General features: G+C 42.5%; 1 non-coding gene across 1 annotated transcript; it reads left to right on the top strand.

Annotated features, from left to right (window-relative positions):
• Positions 1-475: 475 nt before the first annotated feature.
• trnal-cag (transfer RNA leucine (anticodon CAG)) lies at positions 476-558 on the top strand. The gene has a single exon. It is a non-coding gene; the product is annotated as a tRNA-Leu (tRNA).
• The last annotated feature ends 17073 nt before the right edge of the window (positions 559-17631 follow it).

The following is a 17631-nucleotide window of genomic DNA, read 5'->3' as shown; positions in this document are numbered from 1 at the left end:
ACGGTCATGCCGTTTATGACAGTATTGTAATGAAACAGGCAGGGAGCAGGTCTCGAACCCTGGACCTTCTAGCTCGAAGTCCAGCGCGCTATTGACTGGGTGGGCTACAAAATAATTTTCGAATGGGAGAGTCGATATCCGCGCTTATAAATCCAGGGTCCTTATAGTTTTATTCGTCTTCTGACCAATTTCTGCTTAGATTTACCTGCTTCGTTAAAGAAAGCTGCCTTTTATCACAAATACGCAACGACAAAAGTAAGGATTCGTCACGGTGGTTCAGGCAAGCTGAAGCTCCTGTTAAAATGACTAGTTAGATGGCATGCTAAATTGATATGCTATAGCAGCTAAGCTAACGCAAGCTAGTGTTAAACAATTTTAGGGTTAGCTGTTAAATCTGTATTTAAGTAATGTCCTCCAGATTATTTTATCGATATAACCCTTTAAAAGCCGATGAAACTACACTTTCGTCTATGAAGTCAGGATGGCCGAGCGGTCTAAGGCGCTGCGTTCAGGTCGCAGTCTCCTCTGGAGGCGTGGGTTCGAATCCCACTTCTGACAATACTTTTTTTCCCCCCCTTTCCGTTTCACCTAAAATCCGTGATAGTAAACATTTCCTTTATACTCAACCTATTAATAAAGCATAAACTGTAACCATACATGTAAAATACTCATTTTAATTGAACGTTTCAATTGATCTCTTATAGCCTGTTTTTTTTGGTTGTTCATTTTAAATAAAAGTATGATGTTCGCCTACCATGCTGCACCTTGGTCTAATTAATTTAAGTTTATTATGAATGTTTGTTTTTTTAATCTATCATGGTGTCACGCCCTGACCTTAGAGCCTTTTTATTTCTCTATTAGGTTAGGTCGGGGTGTGATTTGGCTGGGCATTCTAGTTTTTCTATATCTTTGTTGGTCGGGTATGGTTCCCAATCAGAGGCAGCTGTCTATCGTTGTCTCTGATTGGGGATCATACTTAGGCCCTTTTTTTTTCCCACCTTTGATTGTGGGATCATGATTTTGTTAGTTGCTGTATAGCCTGCAGGACTTTGCTGTTGCTGTTTTGGCTATGTGGTCCAGCACTTTGGATTTGAAATTATACAACGACTGTGATGTTAGACCATTTAGAGATTACAGCATTTTTTTGTACATAGTCCCCCCCCCCCCCCCCCCCGTTTTAGGGAACCAAAAGTATTGGGACAAATTCACTTATATGTGTATTAAAGTAGTAAAAACTGAAGTATTTGGTTCCACATTCATAGCAGGCAATGTTTACATCAAGCTTGTGTTCTACAAATATGTTGGATGCATTCGCCCAATATAAATTAATGTGAAATTATGTATTGTGTCATTTTGGAGTCAATTTGATTGTAAATAAGAATAGAATAGGTTTCTAAACACTTTCTCCCTCATCGTGTTAAAATGTCTTTGGGGTCTGGAACTTTCTCCCTCATCGTGTTGTTGTAATGGTGAGAGGGTTAGAATGTCTTTTGGAGTCTGGAACTTGCTCACTCATTTCCATTTCCGCTGTGATTGGCTCAGGAAAGCCTTCTCAGTGGACGTGGGTGGATGACATCATCACCAGTTCCTTTGACTAACCAGTGAGGCTCAACAGGGGTCTCCAATGAGTCAGAGCAGCCCACACTCACACCCCAACCCCACGCCGACCCGGACAAGCTACTTAAGACAGGAGACAGGAGGCAGATCTTTTTGAGAGTTTGTTTGTGTTAAGGAGTGAGAGTGGGTGTGGGCAGCCCGGTGACGATCAAGCACGTGCTCTTTCTTCTCTTAGCAGAAACACACAGCCACCAGAAAGGAGCGGGACAGGGGTGGTCCTACCTACCGTCTGCTAGCCCTTTCGTCCTGTGGTGTTTTTTGTCTTTTTCTTCCTGCAGGCGCTGGAGGGCCTAGCAGTATGTAACGTTTTACAGCAATGACTGAATGTCATTTTCTTTTTTTGGGGGGCCGTGTTCTTTATAAAAAATATAAAAAATATAATTATAAAAATATAATATATTAATATAATAATTAAAATTATATATCCACTGTACCTTAAGCTTAGTTGAATGCACTAACTGTAAGACACTGGATAAGAGTGTTCACTAAAGCTCCAAAATGTAAATCTCTTGTCGAGTCAGAGACTGACGTCCTCCATTGTGGATTCAGCAGCGCATTACTGTAGCAGTCAAACCTGTATGCTAACATTACTGTAGCGGTCAAAGCTGTATGCTAACATTACTGTAGCGGTCAAAGCTGTATGCTAACATTACTGTAGCAGTCAAACCTGTATGCTAACATTACTGTAGCAGTCAAACCTGTATGCTAACATTACTGTAGCAGTAAAACCTGTATGCTAACATTACTGTAGCAGTCAAAGCTGTATGCTAACATTACTGTAGCAGTCAAACCTGTATGCTAACATTACTGTAGCAGTCAAACCTGTATGCTAATCACATGTAGGCTAACTGACTTCTGCGATGCAAGGACTTGATTCCTCCATTGTAGATTCAGCAGCGCATTACTGTAGCAGTAAAACCTGTATGCTAACATTACTGTAGCGGTCAAAGCTGTATGCTAACATTTCTGTAGCAGTCAAACCTGTATGCTAACATTACTGTAGCAGTCAAACCTGTATGCTAACATTACTGTAGCGGTCAAACCTATATGCTAACATTACTGTAGCAGTCAAACCTGTATGCTAACATTACTGTAGCAGTCAAACCTGTATGCTAACATTACTGTAGCAGTCAAAGCTGTATGCTAATATTACTGTAGCAGTCAAACCTGTATGCTAACATTACTGTAGCAGTCAAACCTGTATGCTAACATTACTGTAGCGGTCAAACCTGTATGCTAACATTACTGTAGCAGTCAAACCTGTATGCTAACATTACTGTAGCAGTAAAACCTGTATGCTAACATTACTGTAGCAGTCAAACCTGTATGCTAACATTACTGTAGCAGTCAAACCTGTATGCTAACATTACTGTAGCGGTCAAACCTGTATGCTAACATTACTGTAGCAGTCAAACCTGTATGCTAACATTACTGTAGCGGTCAAACCTGTATGCTAACATTACTGTAGCGGTCAAACCTGTATGCTAACATTACTGTAGCAGTCAAACCTGTATGCTAACATTACTGTAGCAGTCAAACCTGTATGCTAACATTACTGTAGCGGTCAAACCTGTATGCTAACATTACTGTAGCAGTCAAACCTGTATGCTAACATTACTGTAGCAGTCAAACCTGTATGCTAACATTACTGTAGCAGTCAAACCTGTATGCTAACATTACTGTAGCAGTCAAACCTGTATGCTAACATTACTGTAGCAGTCAAACCTGTATGCTAATCACATGTAGGCTAACTGACTTCTGTGATGCAAGGACTTGATTGGATGAGCTTTAGTCTACTTATTCAATTAGTTGAATAACCTATTCAGTTACTTAACTCTCAATGTTAGCCACTGTAAGGGTGATATACTACCCCTTTTGCATAGGCCTACTTGTATAATCGGAGACGGAGTGATGGAGAGCTCAGCCCCTGTCTATTCATCACTATTGGGTAGATGGACATTCGTTCATGTTTAGACCTCCAGCACCTGTTCGAACAGTAAGTACACTCCCTTTTCATACTGACTGAATCATCAGAAATCAAATATGGAAAGATTGAGAGCCCAGCCCTGTCTATTCACGACTAAAGGAACGATGGAAATTCATTCATTTTCATATTTGTACCTCCGTCACCTGCTTGAAGCTTTTAGATCAGGTGTTTGTGTATATATATATATACATGAATCATCAGAAATCAATGAACAGGAGATCGAGGAACCCCCGTCCCAGTATCACCATGACTAGAACGTCCTTTCTAAGCATCCTGGTAATCCTCCCACCATGTCGTTGTTAAGCCCAGTATTTACAGAACCTGGTCACAGGACAAACTTCCTTGGAACTGTCTGTGGATTAGTGTAAATTTTTATAGTGAAAATAGGTTATATTGTGCACATTTTTTAAAAATGATTGTGCAGTATGATTGGACTTTTTTGTTGTTGTTACCCTACCAACAGTTTCCTGTCAAACCATATTTAATACTTGCACGTGGGGTGGTGAAGTTTATGTGAATATTTCCACAAAACCACTTCATATTTTGTGTGGCTCCATATCCCCAACAGAGGGAGGGGACCCGAATGGATTCTGATAAACAAATAATTGAGAGCTACAAGTTCTTCAAGTTCCACGGTGTCCATATCGCTAAGGACCAATCATGGTCCAAACACACCAACACAGTCGTGAAGAGGGCACAACAACATCTCTTCCCCCTCAGGAGGCTGAAAAGATTTGGCATTGGTCCTCAGATCCTCCAAAAACAAGTATACAGCTGCACCATCGAGAGCATCCTGATTGGCTGCGTCACTGCTTGTTTAGGCGCTACAGAGGGTAGTGCGTTTGGCACAGTACGTTACTGGGGCCCGAGCTCCCTGCCATCCAGGACCTCTATACCAGGCGGTGTCAGAGGAAGGCCCTTGAAAATTGTCAAAGACTCCAGCCACCTAAGTCACAGTCTGTTCTCTCTGCTACCACACTACAAGCTGTACCGGAGCGCCTAGTCTGGGACCAAAAAGCCAATGAACAGCTTCTTCTCCAAAGCCATAAGACTGCTGAACAGTTAATTAAATGGCTACCCGGACATTCTGCTTTTCACCCCCGACCTACATGTACATAGTACTCTAATCAATCACCGAACCAAACCTACATGTACATAGTACTCTAATCAATCACCGAACCAAACCTACGTGTACATAGTACTCTAATCAATCACCGAACCAAACCTACATGTACATAGTACTCTAATCAATCACCGAACCAAACCTACGTGTACATAGTACTCTAATCAATCACCGAACCAAACCTACATGTACATAGTACTCTAATCAATCACCGAACCAAACCTACATGTACACAGTACTCTAATCAATTACCAAACCAAACCTACATGTGAATCACCTCCATCACCAACCCCAACTACCTCGCCCCCCAGTACACTGACTCATTACCGGTACTCCTTGTAAATAGCATGTATATAGCATGTATATAGCATGTAAATAGCATGTATGTAGCATGTATATAGCATGTATATAGCATGTAAATAGCATGTATATAGCATGTAAATAGCATGTATATAGCATGTATATAGCATGTAAATAGCATGTATATAGCATGTAAATAGCATGTATATAGCATGTATATAGCATGTAAATAGCATGTAAATAGCATGTATATAGCATGTATATAGCATGTATATAGCATGTATATAGCATGTAAATAGCATGTAAATAGCCTCATTATTGTTATTTTACTGTCTTACTATTTTTACATTTTTACATTTGTAAATGTTCTTGCTTTTTAACTGCATTGCTGGGAAAGAGCTCGTATGGAAGCATTTGATTTGTCTCTGTTGCGTTTAAAAACTAAAAACTAAAAACAGAAGGCAGTCTGAAGTCTTTCTGAAGTCTATATGAAGTCTTTATGAAGTCTACGAATTCTCTCTGAAGTCTCTCTGAAGTCTCTCTGAAGTCTCTCTGAAGTCTCTATGAAGTCTCTATGAAGTCTTTACGAAGTCTATATGAAGTCTATACGAAGTCTCTCTGAAGTCTATATGAAGTCTATATGAAGTCTCTCTGAAGTCTATATGAAGTCTCTTGGAAGTCTCTCTGAAGTCTCTCTGAAGTCTATATGAAGTCTCTCTGAAGTCTATATGAAGTCTTTCTGAAGTCGCTCTGAAGTCTCTCTGAAGACGGCCTTATGACTTATGCCCATGATGACAATGATTTCACTTCCAATGCCCCTCACCCTCTCCTTCAGTCCAGATGTGCAAATGTTGGTTGTCTAGCTGTAGATCAGTCTGAAACAGCATAACCCCACAAGACCCCACGTGGACAGGGTTGGCTTCCCCAGATAATGCCTAGTCATGGACATCCATTGACTCCCTGTGGCGTACCGTTGAAAACCTGCTAAATTTGTTTCCCCCTGGGATTATGCAATGCCGAAGTCCTGGCCATGTGTCTGCCGAAAGCCTCAGCAGATTTGGTAGCGATCTGAGGGTTAGCGATTAGAGAGGCTTTCCGTTCTATCCTTAGCCTGGTCCGAACCCACGACAACCAGATTAGCAGGTAGCGGAAGAGACCTCACAGGGAGGGAGGAGAGAGAGCATGGGATGGGGGGGGGGGGGGGGGGAGGTGTGGTGCTTCAGACTTGACACTTCCTTCTGTCCTCTGATCGCTTTGGTATTGCTCACAGCGTGCAGACTGATGGTTTGTTGTCATGTTGGGAGTCTATATGTAGGGATCTGGTTGATCAGGTTGGTACCTACCTGCCTTTTGTGGTTTTTCAAGCAGTTTGGGTCTCCTATCTCCCGAGATTGGTTATCATGAGTGTTGGAAGCGTGAGTATTATCATCTGATGCATCTATACCGGTAATACTTGGGCCCAGAGTTTGCACCTGTCTTTTTCAAAAAGGGAATTAAACATTGAAGATAGAACAAAATATTTACAGTAAATGTTAGGAGAAAGAACAAGATGTTAGGGAAGGTATGAATACAGATAGTTGTGTTGGTGTCTCGGTGTTAAATCCCTTACTAGTACAGAAGGTTGTCTTGGTGTCTTGGTGTTAAATCCCTTACTAGTACAGATGGTTGTCTTGGTGTCTTGGTGTTAAATCCCTTACTAGTACAGATGGTTGTCTTGGTGTCTTGGTGTTAAATCCCTTACTAGTACAGATGGTTGTCTTGGTGTCTTGGTGTTAAATCCCTTACTAGTACAGATGGTTGTCTTGGTGTCTTGGTGTTAAATCCCTTACTAGTACAGAAGGTTGTCTTGGTGTCTTGGTGTTAAATCCCTTACTAGTACAGATGGTTGTCTTGGTGTCTTGCTGTTAAATCCCTTACTAGTACAGATGGTTGTCTTGGTGTCTTGGTGTTAAATCCCTTACTAGTACAGATAGTTGTCTTGGTGTCTTGGTGTTAAATCCCTTACTAGTACAGATGGTTGTCTTGGTGTCTTGGTGTTAAATCCCTTACTAGTACAGATGGTTGTCTTGGTGTCTTGGTGTTAAATCCCTTACTAGTACAGATAGTTGTCTTGGTGTTAAATCCCTTACTAGTACAGATGGTTGTCTTGGTGTCTTGGTGTTAAATTCCTTACTAATACAGATAGTTGTGTTGATGTTAAATCCCTTACTAGTACAGATAGTTGTCTTGGTGTTAAATCCCTTACTAGTACAGATAGTTGTGTTGGTGTTAAATCCCTTACTAGTACAGATAGTTGTCTTGGTGTTAAATCCCTTACTAGTACAGATAGTTGTGTTGGTGTTAAATCCCTTACTAGTACAGATAGTTGTCTTGGTGTTAAATCCCTTACTAACACAGATAGTTGTGTTGGTGTCTCTGTGTTAAATCCCTTACTAGTACAGATAGTTGTGTTGGTGTTAAATCCCTTACTAGTACAGATAGTTGTGTTGGTGTCTCTGTGTTAAATCCCTTACTAGTACAGATAGTTGTGTTGGTGTCTCTGTGTTAAATCCCTTACTAGTACTGATAGTTGTGTTGGTGTTAAATCCCTTCCTAGTACAGATAGTTGTGTTGGTGTTAAATCCCTTACTAACACAGATAGTTGTGTTGGTGTTAAATCCCTTACTAACACAGATAGTTGTGTTGGTGTTAAATCCCTTACTGAAATAGTAATCTAAACGTCGTACCTGGTGCAGATGCTTAGTAGTGTAAATCTGGGACTAAGACTATCTGTTGCACACAGCGATGACCTGTTAACTGCAGGGCAGCAAAAGTTAAGATTGTTGGGAGAAGAACTCAAAAGGTTGAGGGAATGGCCTCATTGGTCATTGGTTCAGTAAAGACCAAATGTTGCTATCAAAAGAACAACGTTTTTTTGTTGAAGAAAAGACATAGTATAAAATACGTTGTAAAAAAATGTGCACAATTTTAACTATCGGTGAAATCAATAGAACGTATTAGCTGCAGCTACAATGCAATCTGTTCTCTTTTCACTGGTTCCATTTATTCAATGTTCATTGCAGCGAAGGCAGTGGCAGGTAACCTAGCGGATAGCCGAGGTGACAAGGTGAAATAATGTGTGGATGTGCCCTTGATGTTGACAATATGGATGATCTGGTCAGGAGCAGAAAAGGAAAAGACCCAGGGCCACAAATAGCAGTTATTCCCTAAACAGTGCACTACTTTGGACGAGAGCCCACATCATCATCGTTCGGCTGCAGGAAAGTCGACCAGCTCTACGGTCACTGGTCCTAAAGAAGTGCACTACATAGGGGGGATAGGGGTGCTATTTGTGTCACAAACTACAATAGATAAGGCTGTCTTCGTTCCTGACCTTTACCAGGTCGGAGGACGTTGTTTGCGATTTCCTCCCCTCACTCCTTCTGGGACCCGAGATCGTCAGCCGTGACATCTCGTGGGGCCAGATGAGATAATCAAGATCGTCAGCCGTGACATCTCGTGGGGCCAGATGAGATAATCAAGATCGTCAGCCGTGACATCTCGTGGGGCCAGATGAGATAATCAAGGATGATTTAGTTTTTTTCCTCGTCTTTATTAATGTGTTATCAAAGTGAAATGCGAGGAGAATGCTATCTTGGTCATCTTCAATCTAATAGCATCTTTAATAGAAAGGTAAGAGGGTGTATACTAAATGCCTAACTTGAACATTAAACAAGTGCAATGGAATGTTATTGTCAGCAGTACCTCAGGAGGCCATTTTGAGATCATTTTTAAAAAAATGGCATTTTTTTTTTTTTTTTTTACAATGGATTGGTTTAGTACTTTACCAGATGTTAAAAGCAGTAGCAAAAAACAGGGTGTGATGCACGGCAGCCATTTTGCGGCAGCCATTTTGCGGCAGCCATTTTTAATCACATCAGTGATCACAGTGGAGAGGTGACTCTAGGTGGAGGTGACAGAGGTGACTCTTTAAGAATGGAGGGAGCTTCCCTCATGCTGAATGCACAACAGGAGTGAACAATCACAGGATACTAGATTGTGAACAATTAAGAAAATAGGTATTTTAAGCCGAACCAGGTGTAAATTTGTTGATCTACTCTGAGTCTACCAAACATTAGGAACGCCGTCCTAATATTGAGTTGCACCCCCCTTTGCCCTCTCTCAGAACAGCCTCAATTCGTACAGCGATGGACTACAAGGTGTCAAGGTGTCCACAGGGATGCTGGCCCATGTTGACACCAATGCTTCCCACAGCTATGTCAAGTTGGGTGGAAGTCCTTTGGGTGGTGAATGATTCCTGATACACACGGGAAACTGTTGAGCGTGAAAAACCCAGCAGCGTTGCAGTTCTTGACACACTCAAACCGTTGTGCCTGGCACCTACTACCCTACCCCGTTCAAAGGCACTTAAATATTTTGTCTTGCCTGTTCAGCCTCTGAATGGCACACATACACAATCCATGTCTCAAGGCTTAAAAATACTATAAAATACTATAAAATACTATAAAATACTAATAAATAACCTTGTCTTGTTTGTCTCAAGGCTTGAAAATCCTTCTTTGATCTGTTTCTTCCTCTTCATTTACACAGTCTGTCAGACTACGGCGTCTATATTGATCTTCTGTCTCTTCACACTACTGAATGAGTTCTGCAGGAGACAACCATTCTGTCTCTTCACTATACTGAATGAGTTCTGCAGGAGACTACCATTCTGTCTCTTCACTATACTGAATGAGTTCTGCAGGAGACAACCATTCTGTCTCTTCACTATACTGAATGAGTTCTGCAGGAGACAACCATTCTGTCTCTTCACTATACTGAATGAGTTCTGCAGGAGACAACCATTCTGTCTCTTCACTATACTGAATGAGTTCTGCAGGAGACTACCATTCTGTCTCTTCACTATACTGAATGAGTTCTGCAGGAGACTACCATTCTGTCTCTTCACTATACTGAATGAGTTCTGCAGGAGACAACCATTCTGTCTCTTCACTATACTGAATGAGTTCTGCAGGAGACTACCATTCTGTCTCTTCACTATACTGAATGAGTTCTGCAGGAGACTACCATTCTGTCTCTTCACTATACTGAATGAGTTCTGCAGGAGACAACCATTCTGTCTCTTCACTATACTGAATGAGTTCTGCAGGAGACAACCATTCTGTCTCTTCACTATACTGAATGAGTTCTGCAGGAGACAACCATTCTGTCTCTTCACTATACTGAATGAGTTCTGCAGGAGACAACCATTCTGTCTCTTCACTATACTGAATGAGTTCTGCAGGAGACAACCATTCTGTCTCTTCACTATACTGAATGAGTTCTGCAGGAGACAACCATTCTGTCTCTTCACTATACTGAATGAGTTCTGCAAGAGACAACCATTCTGTCTCTTCACTATACTGAATGAGTTCTGCAGGAGACAACCATTCTGTCTCTTCACTATACTGAATGAGTTCTGCAGGAGACAACCATTCTGTCTCTTCACTATACTGAATGAGTTCTGCAGGAGACAACCATTCTGTCTCTTCACTATACTGAATGAGTTCTGCAGGAGACAACCATTCTGTCTCTTCACTATACTGAATGAGTTCTGCAGGAGACAACCATTCTGTCTCTTCACTATACTGAATGAGTTCTGCAGGAGACAACCATTCTGTCTCTTCACTATACTGAATGAGTTCTGCAGGAGACTACCATTCTGTCTCTTCACTATACTGAATGAGTTCTGCAAGAGACAACCATTCTGTCTCTTCACTATACTGAATGAGTTCTGCAAGAGACAACCATTCTGTCTCTTCACTATACTGAATGAGTTCTGCAGGAGACAACCATTCTGTCTCTTCACTATACTGAATGAGTTCTGCGGGAGACAACCATTCTGTCTCTTCACTATACTGAATGAGTTCTGCAAGAGACAACCATTCTGTCTTTTCACTATACTGAATGAGTTCTGCAGGAGACAATCATTCTGTCTCTTCACTATACTGAATGAGTTCTGCAGGAGACAACCATTCTGTCTCTTCACTATACTGAATGAGTTCTGCAAGAGACAACCATTCTGTCTCTTCACTATACTGAATGAGTTCTGCAGGAGACAACCATTCTGTCTCTTCACTATACTTGAATGAGTTCTGCAGGAGACTACCATTCTGTCTCTTCACTATACTGAATGAGTTCTGCAAGAGACTACCATTCTGTCTCTTCACTATACTGAATGAGTTCTGCAGGAGACAACCATTCTGTCTCTTCATTATACTGAATGAGTTCTGCAAGAGACAACCATTCTGTCTTTTCACTATACTGAATGAGTTCTGCAGGAGACAACCATTCTGTCTCTTCACTATACTGAATGTATACTCTATTTATGTAGTGTACTGTACACTGTACTGTATTTATGTAGTGTACTGTATTTATGTAGTGTTCTGTGCACAGTAATGTATTCATGTAGTGTACTGTATTTATGTAGTGTACTCTACACAGTACTGTATTTATGTAGTGTACTGTATTTATGTAGTGTACTGTACACAGTACTATATTTATGTAGTGTACTGTATTCATGTAGTGTACTGTACACAGTACTGTATTTATGTAGTGTACTGTATTTATGTAGTGTTCTGTGCACAGTAATGTATTCATGTAGTGTACTGTATTTATGTAGTGTACTCTACACAGTACTGTATTTATGTAGTGTACTGTATTTATGTAGTGTACTGTACACAGTACTATATTTATGTAGTGTACTGTATTCATGTAGTGTACTGTACACAGTACTGTATTTATGTAGTGTACTGTATTTATGTAGTGTTCTGTGCACAGTAATGTATTCATGTAGTGTACTGTATTTATGTAGTGTACTCTACACAGTACTGTATTTATGTAGTGTACTGTATTTATGTAGTGTACTGTACACAGTACTATATTTATGTAGTGTACTGTACACAGTACTGTGTTTATGTAGTGTACTGTATTTATGTAGTGTACTGTATTTATGTAGTGTACTATACACTGTGCTGTATTTGTGTATTGTATACAATGTGTTGAACTGGTTGATATTGGCATTATGGGGAAAATGTATATATTGAACAATAACTTGTAATGCTTTCATCTTTAGCACAGTGACTTAGAGTAGATGAAGCCAAGGTCAGGTCTACTTTCTCTGTTCTTGAAGCGGTCGGCTCGCTAGGCCTAAGCTCTTTACATAAAGTCACATGAAGCTTACCTCTGTTGCTGCCTGCCCTTTTTATCCCTCTCTCCTGCTCTCTACCTCTGTCCTCTTTAACTCTCTCTCTCCTGCTCTCTACCTCTGTCCTCCTTAACTCTCTCTCTCCTGGTCTCCATCTACCTGTCCTCTTTATTCCTGTCTGTCCTGGTCTCCATCTACCTGTCTGTCCTGCTCTCTACCTGTCCTCTTTAACTCTCTCTGTCCTGGTCTCCATCTACCTGTCTGTCCTGCTCTCTACCTGTCCTCTTTAACTCTGTCTGTCCTGGTCTCTATCTACTTGTCCTCTTTAACTCTGTCTGTCCTGGTCTCCATCTACCTGTTCTCTTTAACTATGTCTGTCCAGGTCTCCATCTATCTGTCCTCTTTAATTCTCTCTGTCCTGGTCTCCATCTACCTGTCCTCTTTAACTCTGTCTGTCCTGGTCTCCATCTACCTGTCCTCTTTAACTCGCTCTGTCCTGGTCTCTATCTACCTGTCCTCTTTAACTCTGTCTGTCCTGGTCTCCATCTACCTGTCCTCTTTAACTCTGTCTGTCCTGGTCTCCATCTACCTGTCCTCTTTAACTCGCTCTGTCCTGGTCTCTATCTACCTGTCCTCTTTAACCCTGTCTGTCCTGGTTTCTACCTCTGTCCTCTTTAACTCTCTCTGTCCTGGTCTCCATCTACCTGTCCTCTTTAACTCTCTCTGTCCTGGTCTCCATCTATCTGTCCTCTTTAACTCTGTCTGTCCTGGTCTCCATCTACCTGTCCTCTTTAACTCTGTCTGTCCTGGTCTCCATCTACCTGTCCTCTTTAACTCTGTCTGTCCTGGTCTCCATCTACCTGTCCTCTTTAACTCTGTCTGTCCTGGTCTCCATCTACCTGTCCTCTTTAACTCGCTCTGTCCTGGTCTCTATCTACCTGTCCTCTTTAACCCTGTCTGTCCTGGTTTCTACCTCTGTCCTCTTTAACTCTCTCTGTCCTGGTCTCCATCTACCTGTCCTCTTTAACTCTCTCTGTCCTGGTCTCCATCTACCTGCCCTCTCTACCTGTCTGTCCTCTTTAACTCTCTCTGTCCTGGTCTCCATCTACCTGTCCTCTTTAAATCTGTCTGTCCTGGTCTCCATCTACCTGTCTGTCTTCTTTATCCCTGTCTGTCCTCTTTATACCTGTCTGTCCTCTCTACCTGTCTGTCCTCTTTATCCCTGTGTGTCCTCTCTACCTGTCTGTACTCTCTACCTGTCTGTCCTCTTTATCCCTGTGTGTCCTCTCTACCTGTCTGTACTCTCTACCTGTCTGTCCTCTCTACCTCTCTGTCCTCTTTTTCCCTGTCTGTCCTCTTTATCCCTGTCTATCCTCTCTACCTGTCTGTCGTCTTTATCCCTGTCTGTCCTCTTTATCCCTGTCTGTCCTCTTTATCCCTGTCTGTCCTCTCTACCTGTCTGTCCTCTTTTTCCCTGTCTGTCCTCTTTATCCCTGTCTGTCCTTTTTATCCCTGTCTGTCCTCTCTACCTGTCTGTCCACTCTACCTGTCTGTCCTCTTTATCCCTGTCTGTCCTCTCTACCTGTCTGTCATCTTTATCCCTGTCTGTCTTCTTTATCCCTGTCTGTCCTCTCTACCTGTCTGTCCTCTCTACCTGTCTGTCCTCTCTACCTGTCTGTCCTCTTTATCCCTGTCTGTCCTCTCTACCTGTCTGTCCTCTTTATCCATGTCTGTCCTCTCTACCTGTATGTCCTCTTTTTCCCTGTCTGTCCTCTTTATCCCTGTATGTCCTTTTTATCCCTGTCTGTCCTCTCTACCTGTCTGTCCACTCTACCTGTCTGTCCTCTTTATCCCTGTCTGTCCTCTCTACCTGTCTGTCTTCTTTATCCCTGTCTGTCCTCTTTATCCCTGTCTGTCCTCTCTACCTGTCTGTCCTCTTTATCCCTGTCTGTCCTCTTAATCCCTGTCTGTCCTCTTTAACCCTGTCTGTCCTCTCTACCTGTCTGTCCTCTTATCCCTGTCTGTCCTCTTTAACCCTGTCTGTCCTCTTTAACACTGTCTGTCTTCTCTACCTGTCTGTCCTCTTTATCCCTGTCTGTCCTCTCTACCAGTCTGTCCTCTTTAACCCTGTCTGTCCTCTCTACCTGTCTGTCCTCTTTATCCCTGTCTGTCCTCTCTACCTGTCTGTCCTCTTTATCCCTGTCTGTCCTCTTTATCCCTGTCTGTCCTATCTACCTGTCTGTCCTCTCTACCTGTCTGTCCTCTCTACCTGTCTGTCCTCTTTATCCCTGTCTCTCCTCTCTACCTGTCTGTCCTCTCTACCTGTCTGTCCTCTCTACCTGTCTGTCCTCTTTATCCCTGTCTGTCCTGCTCTATACCTGTCTGTCCTCTTTATCCCTGTCTGTCCTGCTCTATACCTGTCTGTCCTCTTATCCCTGTCTGTCCTCTCTACCTGTCTGTCCTCTTTATCCCTGTCTGTCCTCTCTACCTGTCTGTAATCTTTATCTCCGTCTGTCCTCTCTACCTGTCTGTCCTCTTTTTCCCTGTCTGTCCTCTTTATCCCCGTCTGTCCTCTCTACCTGTCTGTCCTCTTTATCCCTGTCTGTCCTCTTTATCCCTGTCTGTCCTCTCTACCTGTCTGTCCTCTTTAACCCTGTCTGTCCTCTTTATCCCCGCCTGTCCTCTCTACATGTCTGTCCTCTCTACCTGTCTGTCCTCTTTATCCCTGTCTGTCCTCTCTACCTGTCTGTCTTCTTTATCCCTGTCTGTCCTCTTTATCCCTGTCTGTCCTCTCTACCTGTCTGTCCTCTTTATCCCTGTCTGTCCTCTCTACCTGTCTGTCCTCTTTATCCCTGTGTTTCCTCTTTATCCCTGTCTGTCCACTTTATCCCTGTCTGTCCTCTTTAACCCTGTCTGTCCTCTTTAACACTGTCTGTCTTCTCTACCTGTCTGTCCTCTTTATCCCTGTCTGTCCTCTCTACCTGTCTGTCCTCTTTATCCCTGTCTGTCCTGCTCTCTACCTGTCTGTCCTCTTATCCCTGTCTGTCCTCTTTAACCCTGTCTGTCCTCTTTATCCCTGTCTGTCCTCTTTATCCCTGTCTGTCCTCTTTATCCCTGTCTGTCCTCTCTATCTGTCTGTCCTCTCTACCTGTCTGTCCTCTTTAACCCTGTCTGTCCTCTTTATCCCTGTCTCTCCTCTCTACCTGTCTGTCCTCTTTAACCCTGTCTGTCCTCTTTATCCCTGTCTGTCCTCTCTACCTGTCTGTCCTCTTTATCCCTGTCTGTCCTCTCTACCTGTCTGTCCTCTTTATCCCTGTCTGTCCTCTTTATCCCTGTCTGTCCTCTTTATCCCTGTCTGTCCTCTCTACCTGTCTGTCCTCTTTATCCCTGTCTGTCCTCTTTATCCCTGTCTGTCCTCTCTACCTGTCTGTCCTCTCCACCTGTCTGTCCTCTCTACCTGTCTGTCCTCTCTACCTGTCTGTCCTCTCCACCTGTCTGTCCTCTCTACCTGTCTGTCCTCTCTACCTGTCTGTCCCCTCTACCTGGCTGTCCTCTCTACCTGTCTGTCCTCTCTACCTGTCTGTCCTCTCCACCTGTCTGTCCTCTCTATCTGTCTGTCCTCTCCACCTGTCTGCCCTCTCTACCTGGCTGTCCTCTCTACCTGTCTGTCCTCTCTACCTGTCTGTCCTCTCCACCTGTCTGTCCTCTCTACCTGTCTGTCCTCTCTACCTGTCTGTCCTCTCTACTTGTCTGTCCTCACCCTCCATGAATGTTATGCAAAAATCACAGCATTCCTTAAAAGATCCCAAAGCAAAGTCACTTCCTATTGGTTCCTTTCAAAATCCTCTTCAGTCCTTGAGCTTTGCTTCAGTCTCATGTAACAACTTAAGGCCAATGTTGTCAACAACGCTGTCAGTTTTTGTAGACAAAGTTACAAATGTACATGATCATATTCAAGCACAGTATCAAGCCTTGACATTGCCCTGCAATTGTTCCTTATGAATGACAGTAAATATAAATACCTCTATTTAAATGGGTTTATACCTAAGATGAGGCCTACTGCCAAGCTCTCTCGTATGTAACCATTATTTAACTAGGCAACGAGGCGTGTTGTATGTTGTATGTTGTATGTTGTATGTTGTATGTTGTTGTTGTATGTTGTATGTTGTATGTTGTTGTTGTATGTTGTATGTTGTATGTTGTATGTTGTTGTTGTGTGTTGTATGTTGTATATTGTTGTTGTATGTTGTATGTTGTATGTTGTATGTTGTATGTTGTTGTTGTATGTTGTATGTTGTATGTTGTATGTTGTTGTTGTATGTTGTATGTTGTATGTTGTATGTTGTATGCTGTATGTTGTATGTTGTATGATGTATGTTGTATGTTGTATGTTGTATGTTGTATGACTCCTTCCTTTGTATTCATCTGTTTAATGCAGAATATGTTCAGTGCGTAATGTTTCAGTGAACACCGAACGGGAGAAGTACTTTTAAGTACAAGAAGTACAAGAATGAAGTACTGTTGTTCTATCATACATGCAATAATGTCTGAGGGGGGGAAGAAAACAAACTGTGTTCGTTGTTGGCAGTAACTTCCAAATGGATGTGTCAGTTTCATCAATGACGAGGTTAGCGTCAAGATCACTGATGCGGAGGAAGACGAGCGACCTGTGTCTGCTGTTAGTCTTTCCTCTCAGATCCTGGCATCGCTCAGGGAAGACCAGGACGATGAGGACGACGACCTTCCACCAAGTGCTTCGAGAGCGTGTTCGTGTTCCCAGGACTCCAGTTTGAAAGGTTCAATGAAGCCAGTTGGATTTCGATATAACATATGTTCTGCGTAGCGATTAAGTACCAGTACTGTGAATGTTTTCAATAAAAATGGTCAAAATGAAACCCCCCCCCCCCAAAAAAAAATAGCTTCTTAGCAAAAAAATTCTCAAGCAAGAATTTTTGCTAGGACTGTTTCTGGGAGTGGTCTGAGTGACGGGCCTCATTGGAAGAGTCTAACGTAACCTGAAAACTAGCTGTGGTTGGCAGAGAGTTTTGAAACTCTCTTTGTTATTGGTCTATTCACTTATACCACCTGGTGATGTTGTCAGGCGGTCCAACCCCCCCCCCCCCCCCCCCAGCTAAATTATTTGACATTTCAGGTGGTCTTTTCAAACAGCTCTTACATTAAAAGTGCACTATCAAAATGTTCACAATTTCACAGTATTATTCCAACCTCACAGTTTGTAGAAATATATAAAACACAGGGGAATCACGTTTTTTGATTGCATCATCATTAGCTAATCGTTAACCTTCTCTCTCCTCCCTCTCTTCCAGTGTTGGGCCAATAAGAGGAACACAGACACTGTGTGGACCACCCGCCCCTAGACAACCAGCCGGCGTAACCATGACAACAACCACCCGCCCC

This window comes from Oncorhynchus mykiss, chromosome 4 (assembly GCF_057628025.1).
Source record: "Oncorhynchus mykiss isolate SJ-2025 chromosome 4, ASM5762802v1, whole genome shotgun sequence".
Lineage (NCBI taxonomy): Eukaryota > Metazoa > Chordata > Actinopteri > Salmoniformes > Salmonidae > Oncorhynchus > Oncorhynchus mykiss.
The sequence above is the reverse complement of the archived record's forward strand: the minus strand, read 5'-3'. Positions and strand labels throughout refer to the sequence as shown.